Genomic DNA, 8,966 nt, shown 5'->3' with positions numbered 1-8,966 from the left:
GAAAGTAATACCTGTCAGGATTGCTTTGAGGATCAAGAGTTAATGCTGTGCATGTCATGTACGAGGCCGTCAGCAAACTGGATGCAATTATAACAATTATTACCAATTATTCTGTTATTTCTTTTTCTGCATAGGTGGAAGGGATGTTTGAGTGAACCCTATCCCATCTGTATGGCTTCTGTTATTCATCAATTTTTAAATCAAAACAAATACTGCTACTAAGACTATTTTACATGCTCAAGTGGTTGTATGGTGCTGGTGATCTGGCTCAGATTCTCTTACATGCTAGGACATATGACATCACTTGAACTGTCTTCTCTGCCCCTATTGTTTCTAAGAGTACACTGGTACTTTGGAAGAACCACAAGAATTATATAGAATTATATAAGGATAATCTTGCTGTAATCTACATTCTTCTGAGCACTATAATAAGAGATGGTTTTTAGGGGCTTAGAGGGATAGGACCGTGCATAGGGTGCATATGCCTTGAACCTGGACCCACACAGATTCCATCCCTGGCATCACATATGATCTCCTAAGCACCACCAGGAGTGATTTCTGATTTCAGAGCCAGGATTAACCCCTGAACATTGATTTCCAGCAGTAACTCAAAATGGAAGGAGGAGGAGGAGGAGGAGGAGGAGGAGGAGGAGGAGGAGGAGAATAAAAGGAGAAGAAGGAGAAGACAGGTGTTTTTAAGCACTGCAATCTCATCCAAGGGCATCATTATCATCATCCCCATTTTACAGATAAGGAAACTGAGGTGTAAAAAGATTGGCAAAGTTATACAAATTATACAAATAAAGAACAAAGTTGGGATGTGATCCGAAGTATGTGACAGAGTATATGCTATCACTACAAATAATTTACTTATTTTATCCATGAGACATATATATGACTAGAGAGAACTGATTTACAGAGTGATTTTTGGTATTGTATGTAGTACAACTAACCCTGGTACATAGAAATGGTGGCCGAGTTTCGGAAGGTCTCACATATTGCAATCACAGTCATGTGTGTTTAGTAACACAGGAGCATTTGTATCACTTCAGATCTACGCTCAGCATTGGCACCATGTGTTCTTGAATATCCACTGTGTCCTTGAGCTTCTATTTTCTTCCCACACCCTGACATTCTCTTTGAGGTGTTGCTGCAATGACAAAGGTCTGCACACTTACTTGTACAACTCATACAGTTAGCTGTGGTGCTCATTAGGGACTGCACATTTGCAAGTGGTACTAACACACATTTGTGTGTTGTGTGCTCATGATACTTGGGCTACAGTTCTCATACCTGTATTGGTAGCTATGCTCACACACACTTTGGTGCCAGTGCTTGCCAGAGACCACTCCCTGGGTCTAACCCTAAAACACACACCCCCCTCTCTCCTTCTCTTTCTCACTCTCCTTCTCTCTCACTCTCTCTCCTCACAGTGCTCAGAGGACAGTATGGACTGCCAGGGATCAAATCCAGGCCAGCTGCTTGCAAGACAAGTGCACTACCCACTAAACTAATCTCTCCGTTCCCACTATTCATAATGTTTGAGAAATCTCCAGATATAAGAACTTTTAAAATCTACTCTTTAGCCAAGGATGTAGTTCTGTGATAGAGCAATTTCCTTGCAATTATGTGGCCCTGAGTTCAATCCCTGGTACTGTGGGTGGGGGGAAAGGGGGAGACCTACTGTCTTTGAAATGTTTAAATATCGAATTCAGGATGATTAACTAGAGTTACCAAGCTGTATACTTCATACTCAGAATTTGTCCTGTCACTAGAAAATTATACCTTTTGACTATTTTACCCAAAACTAATTGTAATTTTTAAGGTTTTTAAACATATTTTACTCTTTTGATGGGAAATCTATCCAAATAGACCCCCAACACATATAAACACTCTGAATATGTCAGAAAGATTTTTAAATTAAATTTTTTTTTTTTTTTTTTTTTGCTTTTTGGGTCACACCTGGCGATGCACAGGGGGCATTCCTGGCTCATGCACTCAGGAATTACCCCTGGCGGTGCTCAGGGGACCATATGGGATGCTGGGATTCGAACCCGGGTCGGCCGCGTGCAAGGCAAACGCCCTACCCGCTGTGCTATCACTCCAGCCCCTAAATTAAATTTTTAATATTTGGGGCCCTTGATAATGAATTGCTGCCAAGATAGAAATAGAAAATGTAGGGCAGGGGATATAGCTTGGTGGTAGAACAGTTGCCTCACATGAAAGGCAGGTTCAAACCCTGGTATAGGAAGGAAGGAAGAAAAGAAGGAAGAAAGGGAAGGAGGAAGGAAGGAAGGAAGGAAGGAAGGAAGGAAGGAAGGAAGGAAGGAAAGAGAAATATTAAAAAATATTTAAAAAATATTAAAAAATATTAAAAAGAAACCCAGAAAAGAAAAAGAAAATTTGTTAAGAAAAAGTATAGGGTATACGTACTTTTTTTTTTAGTATGCCACAAAGCCAAACATTTATTATCTAAGCTAGCACATGAGTTACATCTGAAAGCAAAATTCTTTGAAAATTCACTCACTTATCACCGAAAGACTAACTAAGTGGGAAAAAGGAAGCTCATTCGGAACTTGAAATTAGAATCAGTCATCTGGCCTGGGCTGTCTTGTCATCCAGAGTTGGTGTGTACAGGGTATCTGCTGAGGCCTGTCTGTGTAGAGCTTGGGCAAGAGAAAAAAGAGGAACAGAAGAAGACCCTGCTCACTGCTAATAACCAGCAGGACATATATCTTATTCCCTAAAAGTTTGATAACTTCTTGAGCTATAACTTAAAATTTTTTAAACTTTATTTATACAGGTACAATACTGTTGTTGATGGTTTCATGTGTGTCTAGCTCCAATACATCTTTCACAGGAATAACCCCCTCCCTCCCCTAAAGTCCCCAATGTCTCCAAGGCATTAATATAAAATATTTCTTCTAAATTCAATTTTTATTGAGGTATAATACAGTTTAATACACAGTTAAAGTCATTGTTTTACATTTGTAGAGCTACTATGTCAATTCCTCTATCAGTGAAAGACATTTTATTATTCTGAAAATAACGTTTAAAATCTATTATAGTTAAGGCAATGTGTTTACAATGGTGTTGACATTTTTATGGTCTTTTTTTTTGGCTTTTTGGGTCACACCTGGCGATGCTCAGGGGTTACTCCTGGCTTTGCACTCAGGACTTACTCCTGGTGGTGCTTGGGGGACCATATAGGATGCTGGGAATGGAACTTGGGTCCGCCGCATGCAAGGCAAATGCCCTACCCTCTGTGCTATCGTTCCAGCCCCTTTTGTGGTCTTGGTATAAGGTAAGGTAACACTTTTCTTGAAAATAATTAACCCCAATTTTTATTATTCATTAGTTATTAATTCATTTTACTTTTGTCTCTGTTGTAGTCTATCATGATGGCTGGGAATGACACAACAAGTGATTGTGGTGCTCCCTCACACAGGGGGAGCACATCAGATTTCTGTGTTTACACACTTGGCCTAAGTGCTTACTGGGGGTGATCTCATTCCTTAGTTACAAGTTTGCACGTGGCTCACTGGGATGCACTACTTTCTTGTAGTTTTCATGCGTGTTTGTATTGTACTATGCTGCTTACTAAAGGTCACATATACTCACTAAGGGTCACATGCCATGTGCAGTGTGTTTACAATGGTGTTGTACTTGCATGCTTTCAGTTGTGTTTAGTGCTCACTTGGGGGTTGATCATCACACCCAGCTGAGGTGGGCTGGAAATTGCTACAGCACTAGGGGGTCTCAGACAGCAGAGTTGCCAGGATTGTGTTGGGCATATGCAGCTGTCCTAAGGATCAAACTGTGACCTTATGCTTGCCAGGCGGGGGCTTTAGCCAATATGTCATCTCCCAATCCCATAGCCATGATTTCAAATAAGCTAGAATATATGAATTTTTAAGTATTCTGGTATGTAGAGTCTCTAAAGGGCTGGAGCAATAGCACATGGTTGGGCTTTCACCTTTCACGCATTTGACCCGAGTTTGATTCGTTTGACTCCTTGTCCTTGACATTGTTTTCTTTAAAATGTTTTAATTTACCTCAAGGAGAGTCATTTACAACAGCTGAAAGGCATTTCCAGAAAGGTGCACAGGCTCAAGAAATTACTAATTCTCCTATTTGGCTTAATATTGACAAAGACTGGATAGCAGGGAGACTCTTCATTCGAGGAAAAGGCTATGTTTTTCTTTCAACAGACAACCCCACCAAGAAACTTTGGTTCCCATTTTGCATTCCGTCAGGAGCCGAATTCACCTGCCTGCTTTAACTTTCAGAACTTTGCAGTTTTACAACCCTCCAAATTCCAGCCACAAGCCACCGCCAAACTGATTTCAGCCAAAAGCCACAAGGAAACCAGAGGAGGAGTTTGCATCAGAGGGCCTACAGCAAGGGCCTCTAGCTCCTCTAACATATCATGAGGTCACATTAAGAGCATTCCTTGTATCCTTCTTTTACAGGTTGTAGAATGGAAAACGTCAGGACCCCATATTTTGGATTAACAATTGCTTACTTTTACCCTTTTCTTGGAATTCACAGGTGCCTCAGTTTCCGAAGGAGGAAGGAATGACTTTTAACAGGAACACCTTCTCATTTCTCTCTAGGATATCCATTTGTATTGGAGCTTTCCTCTGTCTCTTTATTCACAGGCATGGAGACCAAACCCCAACTGCGAAAGCCTCTAATAACTTTAAAGTGTTTTTTCCAAACATAAGCTAGGTTGCACACCTATGACTGCCGAGGAACCTGACCAGAGAATGGCTGCATTCCTCTGCTGAAGTTCTCCTGCCGGAAGTTGTGATGCTCCTGTTCCAGTGCTCCCTGACTGATCCAGTGCTTCCTGAAATTTGTTGGATTCCTAATAGCTGCTTTCCAGAAACTCATTGCTGCTACCACTACTGCTGCTGTTACAAAGACAACTCTTCAATTTTGATCCAGACACTTCATTTTCTTCAAACTGTGACTAAATGACTCTTATCATTGGTGACTCTTATCACCCCTGAACAGTGCAGGACAATTGGACTCTTTACTACAAGCACTGCTCTGGACCCAGGGTCGGACTGAAATTTTACTACAATTTATAAGGCTGTATTGTGTTTGAAATTGTTCCTCTTTCTATTTCAAATTTTTGTAATTTTGTAAACAGAAAATGGGGAGATGTTGGAATATAGCTCTAAATATGTTAGACCTGACTTTGGTTTGTCCCTTCTCCCCTTGCCACTAGGAGCTTAGGTATATTGGTCACGCCCATCAAAGTTATGTTCATACAGTCAAAAAATAAGCCTGGTATGGCAATTTAAAGATAATCAGTGTATGGATGCAATAGATTTTCCCTTACTACATCATTTTAATTTGGATTTTTAAGGTAAATTTACTAATGTAAAATTGGCCTTGCCTTGTATGAGTATGCCTTATGGCAGGGAAGCCAAAATTAACCTGATGTATTTCAACAGAAATTTAACCCTTTCTGTTTTAGCTCGTGCGCCTTATTTTCTTATGTGATATGAAGGAATGATTTCCTATAGACAGTGTTCCATGTATACTTGTATTAACCAATCTATGAGATTCCTCGAGGAAGTAAGTTTTTATTTTTCAGAGCCTGAGTAGGTGTTTGAATGCTGGTGACTTTTCATCAACCATGGGAGAGGAATCCAACGACTGAAGCGCTTTGTCAACTGATCATCTATCTTCTCTGATGGATCCAGAGATTTCTTAGCCTGCTCATTGCTGCTATCATGGGGAACATCACAGCAACAGCTACAATGGCCGTGGCAGACATAGCTCTGAAACAAGGAACACAGACTGTGGTATTTGGCCAGAAATGGTGTGAGAAGTTCTGGACTGTTCAAAGACTAATGGACTCTGGACTGCAGTCTGAATTGGCTGATGTTCCTTGAACTGTTACTTTGCTGGGTGACTGGTCAGCGAGTTGCCACTGTAGAATGTGATTGGAATAATGCTTTATTTTGTATAACACTTATGCTGTAAAATATGACTGAATTTTCATGGGATAATGTTAAAAATCATTTGTTAGCGTATAATATATATATATATATGAACAGTTAGAATAATGGATTTGTAGATTCATGGTACCTGTAATAACTATCCTTCTGGTATTGGGTTTTCAGATATATGGCAAAGTATTTTTGATGAGTTAAATCTATGATTTTTTATGTATGAGTGAGATATTGTCTTTCTCCTCTCTTCATGTCTTTTGAATAGTTTAGTTTAAAGCCATGTCTTTTTGTATGGACAGAGGAAGACATTTAATATTATACCTTTGCCATTGGGATTTAATTGGCTTTGAATATTATTAATTCCCGGGCATCTGCTTTCTTGACTGTAGCCTTGGTTGCCCTCAGTTCCTAGCCCTCTAAAAAGCAGGGTCCCAACGTGGGACGAAGAAGGACCCAGGGCAAGCGGTAAGTTGTGTGCTACCCTGGCATCGAGATGGGCTTGGCCAAAGCGCCTAATACTTAACTATATGTTTAGAGCTTGGTCATGGGGTGTCATGTCATGATCCAAAAGCAACGACGAGACAGGGCCCTGCTAGGGCTAGGAAAGACTAATCTGGCCTGAGCGCTGTAGTCTGAGATTGAGGTGACCCCCGGAGAGCAATTCTAAAAGTTTAATGCATCTCTTGCTATGCCCATACAAAATGATTAATATTGTGAATGCTTATATGTTTGTCAGACAAGGAGAGGAGAAACACAACCATGGGATTTCATCCTTGGATGGGTCCTGCTGAAAGAGTATCTGTCCTAGAGAATAGGTGTTCTGCTATTGTTATTGAACTTTTTGTGCCTAGCATTTTATTTATTTATTTATTTTAAATTTATTTATTTTTAATTAGAGAATCACCGTGAGGGTACAGTTACAGATTTATACACTATTTGTGCTTATACTTCCCTCATACAAAGTTCGGGAACCCATCCCTTCACCAGTGCCCATTCTCCACCACCCGTAAACCCAGCGTCCCTCCCACCCTCCCCAATCCCATCTCCCCCCCACCCCACCCTGCCACTGTGGCAAGGCATTCCCTTCTGTTCTCTCTCTCTAATTAGCTGTTGTGGTTTGCAATAAAGGTGTTGAGTGGCCGCTGTGCTCGGTCTCTAGCCCTCATTCAGCCCGCAACTCCCTTCCCCCACATGGCCTTCGACTACAATGTAGTTGGTGATCGCTTCTCTGAGTTGACCTTTCCCCAGAACGTGAGGCCAGCCTCGAAGCCATGGAGTCAACCTCCTGGTACTTATTTCTACAGTTCTTGGGTGTTAGTCTCCCACTCTGTTATTCTATATATCATAGATGAGTGCAATCTTTCTATGTCTGTCTCTCTCTTTCTGACTCATTTCACTCAGCATGAAACTTTTCATGCCCATCCACTTAACTACAAAATTCTTGACCTCCTTTTTTCTAACAGCTGCATAGTATTCCATTGTATAGATGTACCAAAGTTTGCTCAACCAGTCATCCGTTCTAGGGCATTCGGGTTTTTTCCAGATTCTGGCTATTGTAAACAGTGCTGCGATGAACATACATGTGCAGATGTTGTTTCTATTGTACTTTTTTGCCTCTCTGGGATATATTCCCAGCAGTGGTATTGCTGGGTCAAATGGGAATTCAATATCTAATTTTTTGAGAGTCGTCCAAATTGTTTTCCAGAAGGGCTGAACCAGTCGGCATTCCCACCAGCAGTGAAGAAGGGTCCCTTTCTCCCCACATCCTCTCCAACAGCGGTTGCTTTTGTTCTTTTGGATGTGTGCTAGTCTCTCCCTTTCCCCCACTTCCCGTAGCATTTTATTTTATGGTTAAAATCTGTCCTAAACAAAAAGGGGGGAGATGTTGGAATATTTTCCCCTTTTCTCACAAGAAGCCTGGCTTTGACATGCAGATTTTAGGTGCTAGCCAGGCCTGACTTGACATTGTAGATTCCAGGCTCTGGCCTAGCCTAGTCTTTGGGATGTAAATCCGAGTGCTTTCAGCCCAAAGAAGGCTTCGATTTTGGTTTTGTATCTTCTTTGGGGGGGGGGCTAGATTAATGGCCTGCAGATGTTATTCCTGTAACATCTTTTGATGCCTTTGGTGAAGTCAATGTATTGCGCCCTTTGGAAGTGGCATGAGGAGTAAAAGGGGTTCGGAGGGAGAGACAAGAAAAGAGGAGAGACTAGAGAAGGAGGCGGCAGTAGATCCAGAGAGAGGCCGGAGCTGGGAGTGCGGGAGATGGAAGATTAAAGATTGAATAAACGGTAACTAATCAGCAACCAGCATGGCCCTCGTTCTTCCTTCACCTTTCCTTGACCACCGGCCGTCCCGATCCAGTCCACACACTGCGGTTCCAGGGAACCGAATGTGGGCGGTGAGACAGAGCCGCCCGGAGAGCCCGAGAGTGCACTCGCCCCTCGGCGAGCCTTAGTTTTACACACTCCACCCCTCTCAGAGAGCCCGGCAAGCTACCAAGAGTATCGCGCCCGCAGGGCAGAGCCTGGCAAGCTACCCGTGCGTATTGGGTATGCCAAAAACAGTAACAATAAGCCTCTCAATGAGAGACGTTACTGGTGCCTGCTCAAACAAATCGATGAGCAATGGGATGACAGTGATAGTGACAGTGACACTTTGAAAGTCCAATACAGTTTCCAGTCTGTGAGCTAAAGAATCTATGAAGCAATGTATGTATCACTTTTGAAACAAATTTAATTCCTGGATTAATTCTCTTCATCTGTAGATAAAGGAGTTGAAGTAGATGAAACTCTTAGCAAGTCTTTATATGTTGTGTAGGAATCATCAGTTGTTTTCTAATCTCAAAGTTAAAACAATAGGAGATGTGACCCGGGTGGCCACACATTTGTGTGGCCGCTCTGTGGCTGATCGACCACAATCCAGAAGCCAGCTAGACTACTTTTGGTACCAGCAGCTGCTCGCAGAAATGTCTCTAGACTGTGAACTAAGCCATAGCC

This window comes from Sorex araneus, chromosome 1, assembly GCF_027595985.1.
Source record: "Sorex araneus isolate mSorAra2 chromosome 1, mSorAra2.pri, whole genome shotgun sequence".
NCBI lineage: Eukaryota > Metazoa > Chordata > Mammalia > Eulipotyphla > Soricidae > Sorex > Sorex araneus.
The sequence above is the reverse complement of the archived record's forward strand: the minus strand, read 5'-3'. Positions refer to the sequence as shown.